The sequence below is a fragment of the Lissotriton helveticus genome, chromosome 4_1 (assembly GCF_964261635.1).
Source record: "Lissotriton helveticus chromosome 4_1, aLisHel1.1, whole genome shotgun sequence".
Taxonomy (NCBI): domain Eukaryota; kingdom Metazoa; phylum Chordata; class Amphibia; order Caudata; family Salamandridae; genus Lissotriton; species Lissotriton helveticus.
In genome coordinates, this window is record NC_136063.1 from 444,056,374 (window position 1) to 444,077,049 (window position 20,676).

At 44.6% G+C, this 20,676-nt stretch overlaps 1 protein-coding gene across 1 annotated transcript in view; it reads right to left on the minus strand.

Moving 5' to 3' along the window:
• DPY19L4 (dpy-19 like 4) overlaps positions 1-20,676 on the minus strand; it is a 672,410-nt gene that overhangs the window by 171,015 nt on the left and 480,719 nt on the right. The window lies entirely within an intron of this gene.

Below are 20,676 nucleotides of genomic sequence, written 5' to 3' on the forward strand. Positions count from 1 at the left end.
ATCTGCTCTCTGGTGCTATGTTTTGACAAAAGAATCCATTGGAGATGTCCAAGGTTGTTTTGTATTTTTTTCGCACTATGTTATTCATTAGTGCAGCACTGTGTGAGTTTTGCACTGCAAAGGTTTTGCAACATGTGTTAAGGTGTCGGTAATCCAAAACTAGACGGTACGAATTGTCTGGTTTGGAGACCGGAAACAAAGGATTGTTCATTTGTGAGGTGCAAGTTTCAATCACCCCCTGGTATTCTAGCTGATCTAGTATTTCATTTACTTGTTTTTTAGCTTCTTGCTTAATTGGGTACTGCCTTTGTGCAGTTGGTTGTGATTTTAACTGGATTTTGTGAGGAGGAGAATCCTCATCCCATCCTACATGATTTTTATATAAAGCAGGTGCTAAGGCCACTGCCCACTTTCTAGCAAGTGTGTATTTTTTATGAATCGGTATTTGATTCGAGAAGGCAGGCATAATTACTTCTTCGCCATGAGGGCACTCCCTGACAAACTCTGGTGGCCAGTCTTTTTCAGCTAGAAGGATGTCATAGCCCTTGGATAGGTTATCCCAAAATAGTCCCCTTATTTTCCTAGTCTTATCTCCCTCTATACGTAATGTTATCTCGTATATCTTGTGGGGCTTGCTAACTCTGGTATCTGCAGTTTCCACTTGAAGGTATTCATTCGTGTCCACTGTCTCCAGATGATTCATAAGGACTTTGCGAGCTATGCTCACCTCTGCTGCGCTGTCTAGCATTGTCTGAGCCCACTCTCCGTTTTTCAGTTGTGTCCTCAGTATTCTCGGCATTGTTAACTACCTTGATACTGGCTACCTTCTTTTTTGGAAATTGTAATTTCTTTTTCAGTTGAGCAGGTTCCTTGTCTTTGGACTTGGCGTGCTCTTCTGATCGTCCTCTTCTTTCCGATTTCTGCGAGGAATTCTGAAAAGATTGAGAGGGACGTGTATCAATGTCTTGATATCTATCAGGTTTTTTAATATTATCCCTATTTCTAAGGTTATATCTATTCCCAGAGGGGTCACTCTGGGGTGACCTTTGTCTCGGGTTTGGAGATTTCTCTCTTCGCCTAGGAGACCTTCCTCTGGACTGGAATTTCTTTTCTTTAGGATTGGATTGTTTGTTCCCATCCCAGTTCTTTTTTGGTGAATTATTATTATTATTAAAAAACATTTTTTCTGGACTTGTAGTCAGTTGCGGTTTTACTGGTATTCCACCTAGACTATCTCTGCCTAGTTCTTCATAGGATTTTTCTATGATTCTGGCAATTTCAGCTGGTTGGTCTGCTATATCTGTCTCTTTTAACCTCTGGCGGATCGCCACGTTTGCTGCTTCACCTTTTATGTTGGCTAGTAATATAGCCGAAACCTGCTTGAAGTCTTTCAGTAATTTCATACCAAGAGTTAAAGCAGGTTCTGGACCGTATTCATCTTGAATTTGTTTTAGCACATCTGGTATTACCGAAATGGATGGAACACCGTGCGTTTTTGTATAGATGGAAGCAAAGACTGTACCCCAAGTGTCACAGTCCTCAATGTGTGGTGCGATTCCCATTGGGAGACATATAGTCAGAATCCTGTGTTTTTCTAATGGGGTGGTGTCAGGAAACACCGCCTCTATTTGGGTAATTTTCTGTGCCAACCAGAATGGTATCTGTTCCCGTTTAGCTGGAACTTTACCTAGGCAGGATTGGATGTTCTGTGGTGTAATTTTATTTGTGTTCCCCTGGTGAGGGGTCAGCTGTGGAAGTTTAATCGCTGGCTGAATTGTTGAAGTCCGCATTACATACTGAACTAATTGTCTGTGAATTTTTAGTAGTTGTTTTAGCTGTATTAACAGCTCTGCTGCAGGCATTCTTTCGATGTCTGGATGTGGTGTGTATCCGGCTAGGACCGGCCACGTTGCTCCTGGTCTTCCTAAAGGACCGAGCCTTGTAATGTGATTGTTATGTTTTAGGGCGCCATCAAATAAGAGCAAATGCTCTTGGAATTTGAGTGGTACTTCCACCTCCTCGAAAGGAGTGTACGTTTCAGGAGGTTCCTCTACTTTGTAATAGTGGAAGTACTTTGTTACAGCATTTGCTGCTGGAAAATGTATCCATGTATAGTATACCTCTGTCTGCCGATATTCGTGTGCCTCAATTACGAATATGACTGTGCCACCTCTAGGTGTCAGTCCATTTTCTATAAGTTTTAAGGTTATAGATCTCCTTTTGGCGACCTGGATGAGTATTATATCCGGGTCTGCTGTTTGCATGGTAGCATCAGCATCTGCTATTTCAGTAGCTAATCTAATTGCCTCTCTTTCATCATCACTCTCTGCCATTTTACAGACAGGATGGTATTATGTTTGTTTGCAGATCAGGTTTCTTATGGAAACAGAGATTAGATGCACAATATTTTGGGAATGTTTTTATCCTTTAACGTTGACTATACCAAGAACCATACATAGGAGTTCCCTCCTGCGAGGTTTTGGAGGATATTACCTTTCACCCACTCCAGACGTCTTTGGAGTATAATGGAAAAAGGGGTCTGAGTGAGAAAGCACGACTGAGTTACTCTAAATGTCTTACGTTAGTTTTATCGCCCTTTCCAAACGCGTTGGGCGCCATGTAGTGTAGTTCCTATCTTCCCAATAGGCTCTGCGCATTGGAATAGTACCTACAGCAGTAAAGGCCTAGGCCAGACGTTAACTAGGTCTACTACTGTCGATACTAGACTTAATTTTTGGGTTTGCCAGCTAAGCTCAGAGTTCGCTAGAAACTTTCTCGAATGTTCAGGAAAGAATTACCTCCCCTGATTAGACAAGAAGGGATTTAGTTTCTGACAACCATAGAACATGACAACTTTGCTCTCCCCTAATCAAGAGTCAATCTCAAGAGTCGTGTGAGCACAAGGCAATTATTTTACTCAGTCAGTACGTGCATTCTTAGTCTCATCAGAATGTAGAGAAAAGGAAGAGACGGGCGTGTTCAATAAAAGATGTTATTTATTGATCAGTCTCTTTTCTCGTACAAGAGAAATGGATCGATATTATTGCAATACTTATAGTTAAGTAAAGTGCATACATTAAAAGCAATAGTATAAAATAATACTGTAAAAACATTGATATGGTTTCTGAGCCATATGATGTTTAAAATGATTAAAATATATTTACATACACATATACATTTGACTAAACGTACTCAACTGGTGTTTCTAAATACGCCTACCCCGTGTACCTGACCTAAGTCTAATGCGTGGGCGGGAATAGAAAGTTACAGTTTAAGTTAAGTTTGTTTTTGCCAAGTGAATAACTAAAGAATTCTCTAGGAGGGGTTATTCAGTTCTGTACCTGGAATTTAGGATGAATGAGGAATGGTATCTCTTTCTCTGCTCTCGATATTCCAGGCTGCCTGCGAGGGCTACCCGGAAGCGCCGGTGCTGGGTCTCTCGGCTTGAGATAGCAGCGCGTCTCTCAGCGCGTCAGGAAGGCGGGGCTGCTGCCTGCGGGGTCTGCTTCTGCTCTCGGCTTCGGCAAGTATGGCTGCTCCGTCTTGTCACCACGCGTGTGTTTGCATAGGGCAAGGTCGGCAATATTTATACCTTAAAGGTGCCGAGATTGACGTAAGGATGGACATAGGTACGTCAATAAAGATGTCATACGACTTGCTCGTTAGCACATTCTTTTGCAAAAGTTCTCTGTGAAATCAAAACAATGGCCGCACGGATTTTCCAGGTTGTCATAGGTTTGATTTGTTATGAGAACGTCGTATGCCTTATCAGGGGCTGGAGGAATGTCGCTTGTCTAATTAGATCTCAAGCGTTATGACCTAATCAGATAACACGTTCCTGTGCCGTAGTGTGACTGCGTCAGATAACGGTATCTGCATCATGGGGGATTTCTTGCCTCATGGGCTGACTGTTAGTTAACTAGCTAGGTAGTTTAACCAGAATAGGGTCAGGAATAGGGGGATCGATTCAGAACCTATAGAAATACACGACAGTAGTCTACACCAATCACTCTCCACCACTTTACTCAAAACCACTGCACTCTACGCTGCACCACTGTACTTTACGCCACTTCACACCAGGCCTATCTACTCCACTCTCCTACAGTACACTCTATGACACTCCACGATACTCCACTCAACGATTTTCTCCTCCATTAAACTCTGCTCCACTGACACACTACTCCACTCTATGCCACTCCACTCAACAGTGCTCTATGCCATTCTATAACACTACTCCATTCTACGAAGCTCTACGCAACTCCCTCTATGCCACTCCATGACACTGTACTCCACTCTATTCCATAACAATCTACTCTGCTGTACACGATTCTACTCTACAACACTCTACTCCATTCTATACATTATCTACGCCACTCAACTCTGCTCTACACCTCTCCAAAACATAATGCCTCTTCACTCAATAACACTCTACTCAACTCTGACACTGCATTCCACTCACGCCACTCAACTCTATGCCCTTCTACTCCCTCCATCACATTCCACAACACTGTACGCTATTCTATGACACTCCACTCCTCTCCACACCACTCAACTTTACGCCACTCTACTCTACTTTATGATACTCCACTCCGCCACTCTCCTTTACCCTACTAACTTTTAGCCATGCTGAGCAGCAGCCACTCTAGTGTACAACTTTCCTAAAACATTGGCAAAGCCAATAGCTCTTCCATGGGCGAGACCTATTAGCTTTGCCAATGCTTGTCAATACACGTATTTGCTCCATGAGGAAGGGCTAATCAAAATGTGGGCCCCACCCACACTCAATAAGCTGAGGGAGCTGTGCAGTGTGAGAGATATGTATGCTGGTGTTCTGTGATTATGTAAAGTTAGGAAAACTATGCAGGCATGGTTTCTTGTCAATTAAGCATCAAGAAGACTCCTGAAAGTCCTCGATAGTTCATTCTGTGTTACACACTGTCATAGCTACTTTAGCCTGTTGCTGTCCTGATGCTAACAAGTGCAATGAGCACACAGCCTGTAAAAAAGAGGCTTGTCCGTGGTAGCACAGGGTATAACTCGGATATTGAAACAGATGCAGTCTCTTTAAAAAGTGGAAAAGTGGGCCATGGATATGCACACCGTCCGCGCGCAATAGCCTCATTTTCTGTTCCTTCATATTCATAGCTTATTCTATTGCACATTTTTTTTGTCCTGCTTCGGGTGTTCAGAAGAGGAAGCAAAGACGAACAGCCCCTGATTCACCATTGAAAGACCAAACAATCACTTTGTAGAGGCAGTCAGAGGCGTTACCGCACTAGACACAGTCACTCTCTCAAACAACACTTATTTAGGTGAATTCAGCCTTCCAGCTTGCAAAGCTACCAAAAATATGAACAAATCCTTCCTTTCTTTTCACATACATCTCACACATCATCTGCTCGCCATTTTCTCAATAGAAAATATTATAGACCTCATACTATCCTCTCAAACAAAAAAACAACACAACCAAACCCCAAAAAAACATCGACCAACTCAAGCCCATGCTCCCCCTACCAAGATCGCCACTCGCTCATTTAAAACATCTCGATGGTGAACTACATTACCCTCATTAAAACCTATTACATTAAATCCTTTAACCCCTCCCATGCTGATGACGGAACCGCTCCGTCATCAGCCGCGGTCGCGCTGTGCTGATGACGGAGCGGTTCCGTCATGGCCCGCCCAGCTCGATAGAACGCTCCTGCGCGGCGCGAATTCCGCGCCTGCGCTGAGCGTTCTATTGAGCGGGGCGGGCCGTGACGGAACCGCTCCGTCACGAGCACAGCTCAACCGACGCTGGTGACGGAGCGGTTCCGTCACCAGCATGCAGCCGCCGCGCGGCCGCCCCGCCCCCTTAGCACTGCGGCGGAATAGCCGCCGCAGTGAAGGGGTTAATGCATCCCTAACACCTCCTTGTAAACATAAACTCATCACTGTGCAACAAAAACATCACATAAACCCACCACTGCGCAACAAAAACATCAAACCTAAGCCTACAGTTTTGTGGTGCTCCGAGGAATGAAACCCACACGAGACATATATGCACGCTTGAAAAACTCTAGCACAAGTCCCAATCCCCAACAGACGATACCTCACTGAAAGAAGCACAAAAACTGTTGGGATTTAGAATGTGGAACAATGTGCTTGAGGGTGTTTCCTGCATGGAACCTGGGGACGAGAGAAGACTGCAGTTGCTGCCGGGAGCTGGAACAAGTTGGACGGATTAAACAGAAAGCAAACTTACCTGGTGTTGTGCTTTATTTCAGTGGCGACGAGCTGTCCACTGTTAACAGCATCCCTCTGTAGATACCTTTTTTGGTGTTTTGCTTCTGCTCCAGAGTCTTATTCTTGGGGTGCAAGCACGAAGTTCCGACGTTGCTGCGTGTGCAGTCTAGTGTTCCGGGCAGTCCAGAGGCCCTGACAGTGCTGTGGTTTCCAGAGGGTTTCCTGTTGGAATTGGGTCTCTGCATCAACGCTTGAGTCATTCCTGTCCAGCCGCGTCATCGAGGGGCGCAAGAGGCGGAGATCATAGGCCACAGTCACCTAGAAACCATTGTGCTACTGGAAAGCGCTGGTGTGCGTGTCACTTTGACAATGCCGTTAGCGTTCACACGCACACCACGCAACATAATTCCTGCACTCTGGAACCTTAAAGGGTTTGTCAAGGCACACACGGTGATACGCACACCTCAAAAATCGTCAGTGTTTCTGAGCTTCGTTGGAGTCGGCAGCGCACACACTGTGGTGCACACACTTTGAACAGTCATGTTCATTACTTTTGGGCAATTTGTTCATCAGTTCATTTAGTATCTGGCTGCGTGCATTTCGGTGATACGCACATCCTAACCTTCTACTGATCTTTTGAGCAGATGTACACTTAATGTCAACTAAGCAAGGAATATTTTGGGAATATATTGTTTTTGGGCTAGCTTTGGTAGGTCATTTAGCTCTCCTACACATACTTATGCAGCCTGTTCGCCAAAACTTTGCAACATTTCCATGATACACCTGTGCTGCAACCTGGAAATTATTCAGAAAAGGGGGTGGTGATGAACAGAGTGCCTGAATTAAGCAGACCACTCTTACCCAGTCCAAAGATCAGGGCTTGATCCATCACCGTTTTTTAGCTCACTGCACCATCCCAGCTCAGAACTTGGCTATATGCAAATTAGTCTGTTCCTGTCCCAGTGCATGATGGGAACAGGGCAAACCAAACTACCAAGCCAATTCTTATACTGGGAAGGAAACAAGCTTCCGGGGACCGGTTTCTGCCATTTCAGGCGTCGTCGGCCCGGCTTGCTTGAATCCTGATGGTGCAATGAGCAAGGGACTCACATCTGAGTATACCCTTCCACGCATATGGTGGACAAAATTATTCAGAAAAGGGGGTGGTGATGAACAGAGTGCCTGAATTAAGCAGACCACTCTTACCCAGTCCAAAGATCAGGGCTTGATCCATCACCGTTTTTTAGCTCACTGCACCATCCCAGCTTGGTAGTTTGGTCTGCCCTGTTCCCATGATGCACTGGGCCAGGGACAGACTAATTTGCATATAGCCAGGTTCTGAGCTGGGATGGGGCAGTGAGCTAAATAACGGTGATGGATCAAGCCCTGATCTTTGGACTGGGTAAGAGTGGTCTGCTTAATTCAGACACTCTGTTCATCACCACCCCCTTTTCTGAATCGTTTTTGGCCACTATAGGTGTGGCAGGGTATACTCAGACATGAGTCCCTTGCTCACTGCTCCATCAGGATTCAAGCAAGCCGGGCCGATGAGGCTGAAATGCCAGAAACCGGTCCCCGGTAGCTTGTCTCCTTTCTGGTGAAGAATTGGCTTGGTAGTTTGGTCTGCCCTGTTCCCATGATGCACTGGGCCAGGGACAGACTAATTTGCATACAGCCAGGTTCTGAAACTGGGATGGTGCAATGAGCTAAAAAACGGTGTTGGATCTAGCCCTGATCTCTTGACTGGGTGAGAGTACTCTGCTTAATTCAGAGACTCTGTCCATCACCACCCCTTGTTGTTAATAATTTTGTCCACCCTAAGCGTGGAAGGGTATACTCAGATGTGAGTCCCTTGCTCATTGCACCATCAGGATTCAAGCAAGCCGGGCCGAAGACGCCTGAAATGGCAGAAACCGGTCCCCGGAAGCTTGTTTCCTTCCCAGTGTAAGAATTGGCTTTTGTAGTCTGGTCTGCCCTGTTCCCATGATGCACTGGGCCAGGGACAGACTAATTTGCATACAGCCAGGTTCTGAAACTGGGATGGTGCAATGAGCTAAAAAACGGTGTTGGATCTAGCCCTGATCTCTTGACTGGGTGAGAGTACTCTGCTTAATTCAGAGATTCTGTCCATCACCACCCCTTGTTGTTAATAATTTTGTCCACCCTAAGCGTGGAAGGGTATACTCAGATGTGAGTCCCTTGCTCATTGCACCATCAGGATTCAAGCAAGCCGGGCCGAAGACGCCTGAAATGGCAGAAACCGGTCCCCGGAAGCTTGTTTCCTTCCCAGTGTAAGAATTGGCTTTTGTAGTCTGGTCTGCCCTGTTCCCATGATGCACTGGGCCAGGGACAGACTAATTTGCATACAGCCAGGTTCTGAAACTGGGATGGTGCAATGAGCTAAAAAACGGTGTTGGATCTAGCCCTGATCTCTAGCTGCTACTTGCACCTATAGAGAGTTCAGGGATGAGATCATCAGTGATCACTTAATTGAAAGAACATGTAATAGGAAAATCCAAGAGAAGCTGCTGTCTTGCGAAGACCCAGATTTAGAGACGGCGCTAATCTAGCCAGAAGCATTGAGCACTCTCAATTCTGTATGAAAGAAATGAATAGTACAATGCAGTCTGTGGACGTTAAGCAGATCAATGCAAAGTAGAATGTCAAACTTATGAAGGGGACAAATAGAGGTCCTGTGCATAGCCCAACAACAAGTTTACCTAGGGTGAACAATGAGAGAGTAGAACTGTCATGTTTTAGTTGTGGGAGCAAGTTGCATCTAGGGAATGGCAAGGATTGTTTTGCCTTGAATCAGACATGTTTTAAATGTGGTAAAAAAAGGGCATTTCGCTGGCATGTACAAAGCTACTGCAATGCAAAAAGTCACTGCACAAACAGTTAAAACTATTGAGGAGGACTTTGTTAACTCTAGTGATGAAGACAATGTATTATTGATGCTATCTTCTTCATCTATACGAGCGGAGGGAATAGTAGAAATAGCATCCATGGCAGGGCTACGTAAGAGGAAATCTTGTGCTTGTGTGATCAGTGTGAATGGCATGAAGGTTAGCTTTTTAGCAGATTCAGGTTCCATGTTGACATTCATCAATACCAAGGTTTTTGAAGGTTTGGAAGGCATTCTGTTGCAGCAGTCGAATATTAGAATTTTTGCTTATGATGGCAAGAGAGTGAAGGTCCTAGGGAAATTTGAAGCTAGTCTAGAATTCTGTGAGGCTATGGCTACTGAAACTGTATGTGGTGAAAGACAGTGCTAATTTATTGGGGTGGGAAGAACAAGTGGAGATCGGAATCATTTTGGATCCAACCTGACATGGTTCTGTCGAGAAGAGAGGTGAAGCAATTCTATTGTACCTCCTCATCAGCTTCTCCGTCTGATGCTGGTATGGTGCAACGTTGGACGGGAGATGAATGGATACAGAATTATCCCGAAGTATTTTGCGATCACTTGGGGAAACTAAAAGGTTTTCAGCACCGCATCATCCTCAAAGATGGGGCAAAGGCAGTAACACACCAGGTGCGCAAGGTACCGTTAAGTCTACGCAAGGAACTGAGTTGTGAGTTAGAACAATTGTGTGTCATGGGGTTGGTCGGCCCCACTGTTTTGGCGTGCAAGGCCGACAAATACTTGAGGATGTGGGTAGATTTGAAGGATCTCAGCTCCAATATTTGGGTGGATAGCCAGCCTCTACCCAACATTAACGAGATGCTAGCGACTTTGGAGGGTGTTACATTTTTCACATCACTGGATATTTCTTCAGGATATCACCAAGTCGAATTGAACAAAGACTCTAGGCACCTCACTTCCTTTGTAACACCTGATAGAGCCTATTGTTACATACGCATGCCGTTTGGACTAGCATCGGCTTCTGAGGGTGCTCCAGCGATTGATGGCAATTTAATTTAAGAGCACTGTGGGAGTCGTGTTTTTCCAAGACAACATTTTCATACATTGGAAGAAAGAACCTGAGCAGGATGACAGGGCTAGACATGCGTTGGAGATCATAGAGGCAAGTGGGTTGACCCTGAGGAAGGACAAGTGTAGGTTTTTTCGAGAGGGTGCTGTCTATCTTGGTCTTCACATTTTAGGGAAGGGAGTGGTACCCAAAATGAAAATTTTGGAAGCTATTCAGTGTGCACCCGAACCCATGAACAAAGATCAACTCTTTTTTTTCCTAGGGCTAGTGGAGTATTACGCCAAATTTGTGAACAATGTTTCTGAAAAACAGTGTGTTTGTGTGAGTTTCTTAAGAGGAATGTTGAATGATGTGTAGTAAGAATTTTGAATTTATAAAGAAGGAAATTGTTTAGGTGCGTCCCCTCAAGTTGTTTAACATCAATGACCTGTGCATTATTTCTACAGATGCCATCAATGTTGGTCTGGGCGCTGTTCTTATGCAAAAGAGAGTTGATGGATTTGAAGAAACCATAGCTTTTGCCTCCAGAACGTTATGGGGGTCGAAAACACATTCTACCATTGAGAAAGAAGCTTTGGCTTTGTGGTGGGGTGTGCAGTACTTTATAAACTTATTGTGGGGCAGTGAATTTGTTCTCAGAACAGATCACAACCCGTTGGTCAACCTCTTCACCACAAAAGGAGGTGGAAGGGCAACTTCATGGATAGCAAAATGGCAGTATAGATTGCAGGAGTTTCATTATCGTCTGGAATATCAGGCCGGGTGAAGAATCATGTGGCTGACTGTCTATCTGGGCTACTCTTGATGAAAAGTGAAAGCAATACGACCATGGACGATCTGGAAATGGTATGTGCAGTGGGCTCCGTAGAAGATACTGTCAAAGGTTCACTTTCTGAGCAAGAATGGATAGAAGCTGTGCCTGACTATGAAATCAATTATTACACAGAACAAGGGAACCCAAAAGTAGCGATAGGTCTGGGACCTTTGGGAGTATAATGTTTCAAAAGACAATGGTCCCAAACATTAGCAACAAAATAACAATCAAAATAAATATAGAGCAAAATTGAAATCTATATTTTAAACTGTCCAGCCGGACACACTTTAATAGTATAAATATTTGTTTTCAACAAAAGGAGGAGATAACAATAACCAAGCGGGACACAGCCTGTGTCCTACTATCACATATAACATACAAATGAGGCAAACAAAATAAACAGGGCAGTCTGTAAGTGCTTTTAAAGTTAAACAGACAATGAAAAACTACACTTTGCGTGATCTATTCAATCAGTGATCTGCTACTCGCACACAATCCCTTGCTTTCCCAAAAATATAGCTGGAGGTCGAGCTTTCTCATACACCACTCCTAAATCTCCCATTTGACATCAGAGCCTCCTCCTTACTTTTTGAGGCCTGCAAGAAGCTGAGGAACTGGCACTTTGACTAACCCCTCCCCACCCTATGAGGAGAGGCACTTAAACTTGACATAACATAGCCATACCATAAAATAATAACAATTACATTTATAAAATGACAGAAAATTATAAGATAACCAATTTTTATTACACTTGATTGTCATCATTCGCCACGGATTGCTACTTTACAATTAAGGTGCTACGCCTTCATTTATAAACATTTTTACCAACATTGATACATCACTGGTGTTAACCCTCAAATTTCTACACTCAATACATCTAGAAAATCCTTTTTAACAGAATCCATTGTTTATCAGGAGTGACCATAATTCATTATTAAACTAATAAAGTTAAAAATTGCAATGATTTTAAGAGAGGCAAGTGGCTTGCAGCCAACGGCTGACTTGTTCCAGCAGTGAAACTGCACAGTAATAATGCTCAATGTAATCGGAGTCTAAACTCTAGGAGAGGTAAACATGCCTCGTGGACATATTCCAGGATCCTGTGCAATGTGTCTGAAGTGAAGAAGTTCGCATGAAGAATAGCAAGCAGCAGCAACAAGATGATTCATGCAGTCAGTGATGTTCAAGGAGCCTACAGGAGATGCATCTGGGGTGCAGAGGAATAGTGCTAGTGTTTCGCGCTGCACAAGTCAGGCCCATTACAGCTAAGCAGTGACTGAAGGGTTTGCAGCTCCCCTACAAGAGCCATATGATCACAGACTTTGTGGGGGGAGAGATGATAGTCCAAAACGATTAGGGTGAACACCATAGGCCCCAAAGTGGTAAAGAGGGGTCGGCATTACTCTCGGTCCACATCTCTTTGCTATGTAAACAAGGATTTCTATAGTGCACGTACAACGAGAGGTTTCATGGCGCTTGCTTTGGGCAGTGTCAAGGCAGAGACGGATTTACGCATGAGCCTGCTCAAACAGCCATGTCTTGAGCATTTTTCTGAACCCCAAGAACCGGATTACTGGTGGTAGGGAGTTCCATAGTTTAGGGGGCAGATAGGACCTACACCCTCCCTGGAGTTTGAGCTTGAAGGCAGGGGTAGTTAGCAGCTGGAGGCTGGCTCAGCGCAGGTTGCGGGGGTACATGCCTCGATATCATGCAGCTGATGAAGTTAGGGCTCCGGCAGTGCAGGGCCTTAAAGATTAGGTTACTACACAATAGAAGGGGGTTCCCCAGTACGATGAATGATGTAGGCAGGAAGAGAGGGGATTTAGAACAGTATAAATAGAAGAAAAGACACCCTGCCAGAATAGATACCTGAGGTCCTCTAAAGGATCCTCACAGATTATAGCGGGAGCAGTCTCGACAATGTATCAGAACCATCGAATATATGTCAGTCAGTCATTATTATCGAAAATATATATTTATTTGTCTTTATACAATGGGACATTTCTACAAAAACATTCAATCGATATATACAAGGATTCAAAAAATGAGATCAAAATGTTTTTTTCCATATAACACGACAACAAGGATATGTTCACACCATTCAAGGTTCCATACACTCCAGGGCAGTCCTAACAACTCACACAAACATTCATACTTTTAGGGGGCCATTCAGTCTAACATATACTCAAACAATAAGTCAAGGAGTAGCTGACAATGCCTGCAACAAAAAGATGAAACAATGGTTGCATGGACGGGGGAGTGGAGATAAGAGGGCAAATTAGGTGACAAAATGTTGTCCGAAGGACTCAAATGTTGCCGTTCTTAGAGAAAGCGCCGACGCGCGTTTCGGTGTAAGACACCTTCATCAGGGCAAGCAGGTACCACCGGGGAGGGGAACAAACAAGCTGAGGTTCTGAAACCTTTCAGATGACACGGAAATATACAGGGACCAAGTTCTTTATATTGGATACAGAAGCATATCTCTTCAGCCGAAGAGAAGATCCTGTTTTTCTTTTCTTAGGGTGTCCGACGAAATATCCAGTACAGATAATAATCCTTCCTTTTAGTTGCCAGGTATCAGATGGAAAATATTCACACACTGACGGTAGCCAGTGAGATGTCGTGGTTTCTGGATTCCAGGGAATAGATATTAGGGGTGCTTTACGATATCCGTTCGTAGTTAGATCTTACGTCCAAAGGGCGGAATCCCGAGGAGGTCTTCCGATGCCACAGTGCTTAACACGGAGCAAGGATTCTTTCGATCTCGGCAACAGGATGATGGGACGTGATGATGGGTTTCTCCTTAAAGATTAGGTACCCGGTTTCGAAGGCTGCGCGTTGGGAGATAGGGAGCCAATGAAGTTTTAATAATAAGGGTCTGGCAGATTGCCATCTTGGTTGTTTATGGATTAGTCTCGCAGCTTGGTTCTGTACCAGCTGGAGACGTTTAAGTAGAAACAGTGGCAGGCAGAGGTAGATAGAGTTAGAGAAGTCAAGATGACAGAGTACCAGGGCAATCACTACCTGCGTGAGAGCTGGGTGAGTGAGTAGGTGGCTGATCTTCCTGATTTTGCGCAACTGGTAAAAGCAGGTTGAGACCACCGCCCAGACTTGGACTCTGAGGGAGAGATCAGCATTTATGATGACCCCAAGGTTTTTCACGGAGGAGGATGGGCAGGGGAAGGTCCCAGTTCAGTCGGCCAGTAGTGTGGGCCTCAGAAGATCTGACCTTTCCCGGGCAGGACTAGTTAAGTCTTGCCCAGGTTAAATTTGAGATGGTTGAGGTGCATCCAACGCTAGATATGGAGCATGGTGGTTTGAAATTCCTGGATTGAGTCAGGGGAGTTGTCGGTCATAAAAACAAGCTGAAGGTCATCAGCGTAATTAAATGTAGTTACCGTCCTGTTCCTTAGAGAGTGAATCAAGGGCAGGAGGTAGAGATTGAACAGAAGAGGAGACAGCGACAATCCCTGTGGGACCCCGCACATAGTAGCGATCTTGGGGGCAGTAAAAGGGGCAAGGCGTACTGCTTGTGTGCGGTCCTCGAGGAAGGACTTGAGCCAGTTAAAGGCTGATCCCTGTATGCCGGCCTGTCTGACTTGGTCCATCAGGATTTTAAGGTCGACCGTGTCAAAAGCGGCCGACAGATCCAGGAGCACCAAGGCATGAGGGATGCCCTTGTCCGCATTTGCTTGTAGGGTGTCCAATACCGCGAGAATTACTGACTCAGTGGAGTGATCGGGCGGAAGCCTGCTTGGTAAGGATCTAGGTGTTCGGAATGTTCAATGAAATTGGATAGACACCTAGCGACACGAGCCTCCAAGATCTTGGACAAGAAGGGAAGCAGGGAGATGGGGCGATAGTTAGATAGGTTCAGGGGGTTGGCCCCTGGTTTCTTTAGGAGAGGGACCACTATCGCATTCTTGAATGTGTTGGAAACCCTGCCCTGCGAAAGAGACTCATTTAGAAAGGGCAGCACCGTAATTGGCAGGGCAGAGAAGGTGTCCTTTAGAATGTAAGGGGGGCAACAGTCTCTGGGGGAGCCAGATTTGACTTGGGACAGCAAATCTAGGAAGTCCTGTGGGCGTATAGCAGGGAAGTTGTCTAAGGTGGCTGTATATGTTATCGTCGTGTCGGGAGGCTCTGTATGTCCGGAAGTGGGGATGCTGGCTTTAATGTTCGAGATTTTGAGACAAAATAGTAATCCAGGGAGCTGCATAAATCTTGGGTAGTCGTCTGTTTAGGGAGAATTCTCTCAGCATTACATAGGTCTTGGACTATCATAAAAATGTCCTTCGACCTGTTATGGGAGCTCAGGATTCTGACAGAGAAGTAGGCGGCCTTGGCAGCCGTTATGGCATTTTTATACTCTTTGCGAGCCTTTGAGTACTGGAGTTTTTCTTCGAGGGAGTATCTCGGTCTCCATCTCCTTTCTTTTTGGCGGAGTGCTAGTTTTTGCTTCTTTAGCTCAACATTACGGGCGTCAGCTCGGCGGGCACAGTTGAGTTTCGTAAGCGGGGCATGTGTGTTACAGGCCGCTAGAAGCCAGGCAGAAATGTTCTCTTCCGTGGAGTTAATATCGGGGTCTGACTATATGCATGGTAAGATCATGGGCACCGATAGAGTTTGATTGGTGGACCAAATTTGGTCCAGAGTGTGCCCTTTGATATGGGTGTCAGAGGATATGTGCCGAGTAAAGTTAAGGTTGGAAAGTAAATCAGATAATTCTGCGGCATGCAGCCCCCCAAGGGCGTCGTTACACCAGTAGTTCATATCGCCTATAAGTGGTATGTTAGCGTGGTTCATGGCCAGATTAGCCATTTGTTCACTCAGAGAGAGAGAGGCAATAAGGGCATGTTCTGTGGGGGCCTGTACTGGATTCCATTTTAATGGCAATACTCTCCACCGCCGGGAGACTAAGGGGGGTGATGGTAGTGAAATTGCGGTCTTTATGGTCTTTATGGATGCTGGCAGCTACTCCGCCACCCATCTTACCTGGAAGCCGATTTGCATGCAGTATGTAATAGTCCTGAGGTAGCACTGCTAGTATGTCTGGGGTTGAATCGTGGCTTAGCCAGGTTTCCGTTACCAGAAAAACGTCTGGTTTTTCTGACATAAGTAACAAAAAATGTCCAGCTGGTGTTTAACCATGGAGTGGTTATTAAAATAGAAAATATGCAGGACAGTGTTTTTTACTTTGGTAGGGCCGGGAGCTTGAAAGCAGTAAGAGGTGGGAGATGGTAGGTCTACAAGGGACCTCCTTGATTGAGAGATGCCGTTTAATCTGGTGCGCTTGTGGGTAGAGGGATCAAGTGGGAAGGCCGGCTGGGCCATTGATCTAAGTTCCTCAGAGGCGTATTAAAAAAATTGGCTATGGTTCATGGCCCCTGGGCCCGTCAGGGGGCGGACGGGCGCAGACGGGCTTGCCTTTGGCATGCCGCCTGCAGCGTGCATTTATACCCAGGCCCGCCTCTGACTCCTCCCCCTCCCGGCGAGATAGGCTAATGCCATGGGGTTGTGCTGAGCAGAGCTTAAGGGGTCCGCCCGCTAATGCAAGTGGGCAGAGACTGGTTTCAATTTTAAAAAACACAAGTCCTAACAGTTAAAATGACAATTCTAAAAGCAGATTGCAGGCAGCAGCGGTCCGCGCGGCAATCACACAACTCAAATTTGAACAGAACTAGGGTGTGGCAGACTTCAGTTGTCTGCTGTAGGATCAGATGGCCATGGGAAGTGCAGCAGTAATAGGATGATAAGGACCTGGTGTGGGTTTTTATAAGTAGATACGGTAGAAGTCATCTTTACTTTACTGGGGCCTACTTAGCCTATTTGCTTTCCCTCTCCACACAGCTCTGTGACAACTTATAAAAAAAGTGAACAGGCGACACACTTAACACTGGTTATATGTGATGCCTTAATGTGTTTAATACTACAAGAAGTATCACAATTGGCTGTTAATAAGGATACTTGCTACCGAGGTATGTAGGTCCCACGGTTTTCAGGCAACTGCTGACCCAGCTTGAGAGCCAAGAACTATGTAAGGTCAAACCTATGGCAGCAAGAGTTATATAAAAACAAGTTATGTTAAAAAACACACGTATACCCACAAAGTGTGCCACACACTTCTAAGCCCCACTATACTAACTTATGAGGGAAATGTTTTCTTCGAAATTGGCAGTCCACCTACTTTTTTAGTTTTGACTTCAACTGTTTGTCTGGGGAAATCTTAACCTGAAGGCTTTGCCAGTCACTTTCTGAGTCTCCCTATGTCTGTGCCACATTTATATTTTTGCAGAGCTGCTGCATTTTTATATGCAAAGTGTGCTGTGCTGGTGTCATGCAGCACTGCAAGTTTGGGGATAAAAAATATGGTTGAGGCATAGAAGGTACAGAACAAGGTATGTTGCACAGACACACATCACAATAGTCTGTGCACATCTGTGCATGGTATGTTTGTATGCATTAACACATTCAAGCGAAATCTGTTGGCTTTGATGAGACTGGTTTCCAATCATTTTATTTTATTTCTTTTGAAGAGGTTGGGCACATGAGGTCTGTGGCATCACCCATACAGCTTGAACCTTCAGGGACTCCAGGGAGGGAAGTTCATGAGGGGTAGATATATAGTATCCTTCTTTTAGGAGCTGCTGGGTCTGTTGTATATAAAACAGGCCATGCTGGGTCTTACAAAGTATCACTGCAGTGCAGTTAGGGCTTTTTTGTGGGTAACATCAAAGTGTGTGATGTCTTAAATTCACAAGAGAACATTTTACTCAAAAGCATATGCTTCCCATTATAGTGATGCAATATATTAGGAAGAGTCTTCAAATGGCATACTAGAAGAAGCGACCAAATGGCCGCACAGAAAATTAATATCTTGCAAGTTTTGCTTTATATTCACATTTCCCACTGCTGTGTCACGGCACGCCAAGCGTTGTCTCTCTCCGTCACGTATGGTGGCCTGGGGTTTTCTTATGCTAAGGGTACTAATCATTCTCTCATTCCACACTTAGTGCAACAATAGGAGAACTTTTTTTCTTTTACACACCCTGTCACCAGAATGGTAATTCACCCACTCTGGAAGTTCTAATGAGGAAGGTATGACTGTGGCTCAGGACAAGCTCTCTTGTACCAAGGTCAGTCTCACATGCTACTCGTACCACTGAAGGCCTAGATATTCCTACAATGCCTCTCCCTTGTTGGTCTACTTCACCAAGATCCTAGAACAAGGTGAAAATTTAAGCACCATAGCTTTTGTCATACAATTTGAGATGATTCCAGACTACACGAATAAGACGAGTAAGATTTGAGGATGGAAAATTCCACAAATTCTAAATCTCAAATGACTGCACAAAAGGTTATCTAAATCCGGCTCAATGGAACTTCAATCAAAGAACTGCATTAATCTGAATCAGTTGTTCACGTGCATAACTCCAAGTGGAAGAATAAGACTACAAAATGATGCTCAACACTGGGCCCAATTCACAAATGTTTTTGTACATTAATCACTTAGCTGTGCAAAAATTTAAATTTTACTTACCCTGTAAACATCTGTTTTTGGCATGTAGTGCTGAAGATTCACATTATATGCATACTTCCGCCATCTAGTGTTGGGCTCAGATGTGTACCACTTGTTTTTCTTCAAGGGGAGTCTTTTCGGGTCACAAGGTCTAGTGACTCCACCTATTAGTGGTATTGGGCATCGGCTCCATGGTGAGATTATTTTTCTCTGCCATCCGGTTCAGAAGTCTCGTCCACAGCTCCAGTTCAACGCCTTGTGGTGCTCTCACCGGGCCCTCTGGATCTCTCCTCTTGTCAGTATTTACAATGAAGTATTTCTTGTAGGTTTTTCAACGTCACGTACCTTTGACTCCGTGTTGAACCCAACACCATCAACTCCTAACCAATCGAGAATGTTCCTGTGATGGAAAGGTCTCCATTCTGATATGGACATAGTTGTCGGGCCAATCCTCCACAAAGTCTGCAACCTCTGTCACCTGACCAATGTGAGGATTCCTATTCGGCCTGCCTTGCATTCCAAAATAAGAAAACTCTTTGGTATCGATGCACACGTCGGATCGCCTCCGCTGCCATTACACAAAGACAAGAGGTGAGGAGAATCGAGACATCTTTGGGCTGGCAGAGGCTCTTTGGACTAGACATCTGTCTTGGAATATATGCTTCCAGGTGAAAAGGCCGTCTCCATTATTACGCCTGGAGCATCCACCCATTCGACATCAGACTCTTCCTGCTCCCTAAAGATGTCCGGATTGTCCTCAAACTCTTATCTTTGTGTCATGGCAGCGGAGGCAATCGACATACGTGTCGGTACCGAAGAGGTTTCTTATTTTGGAACGCAAGGCAGGCCGAACACGAATCCTCATGGTGGTCGGGGTACAAAACAAAGTTTGGCACTTCGTTTAGGTTGGTTCCCAGATACTTAGCCCGACAACAAGGACAGAATCGAAATGGAGTTCCTTCCATCACAGGAACATTCCCGACACAATCGGTTGGAGTCAATGGTGTTAGTTCAACATAGGTACGTGAAGGTGAAAAAACGATGAGAAACGCTGGATTGTTTCTAAATACTGACGAGAGGACGGATCCGAGGGCCTGGTGAGAACATCACAAGGCGTTGAACCGGAGTTGTGGACGACACACTGTAACTGACAGTGGAGATAAAACAATCTAACAACGGAGCAAATGCCCATGCCCATCACTAACAGGTGGAGTCGTTAGACCCTGTGATCCGAAAATACTTCCTTAGAAGAAAAACAAGTTGTACTTGTCTCTGCCCAACACTAGATGACGAAAGTATACACAGCATGTTTATGTATATATATATATATATATATATATATATATATAGCATCACATGCCACAAACATATACTTACATTCATAACGATCACATTCTTATTGATTTATCAATGCTAATTGCACTTAACATGGCAGATAATGCACTGGGTTGAAGGATTTACTGGGGTAAGATATTTTAGTGATTGCAATAAAAATGTAAAATCTAATCAAATTGTAGGAGGAAACAGACTTAAAAATATAAAATATCTTTGAGGACCATACCCAGTGCTTCTGTCAGAATTACTAGAGGGTACAGGCAAATATTATGCAACTCATCTGGTGTGACCCCTCTTGAAGATGGCTCTAAACTACCACACGCAGAGAGAGCAAATATTTTGGTGGAAGATGAAGGAGTGGTGACTGTTTGGTGAGCAGCAAGGCAGGTGAAATCAAAACTCTGAATATCCAAAGGTTTAGATGACCCAAGTCACACAGAAGCAAAAAATCACCGAGTGCCTTCAGCAGTTGGAGTCTACAACCTCAATATATTAGAATGCCAGCAAGAGCTAGAGACATTTGAAGGGCCAGCACAAAACAAAAGCTGAAACAAAAAAACGGAGTCAAATGCATGCATGTTATTTATCTCGTACTAGTTCGTAAAAGACTCAGAAATCTGTTGATCAAATGAGTAGCTGGTTCAGTTTCTGGAAAAAATGTGACTTTCTTCACATGCACAAGGGACCATCTTTGCAGGTAAAGGTCTAGAGGACCCTTCTTTGAAGAGATTAATAACAGGTGCTGAAGCAACAGGTTATCTCAGCTAAGAGTATATGAAGTACATAATTTTTGCCAGTGGTAGACAGTAATTGGTCCCAGTGCTTATCTTACTGGACAAAGACACTTT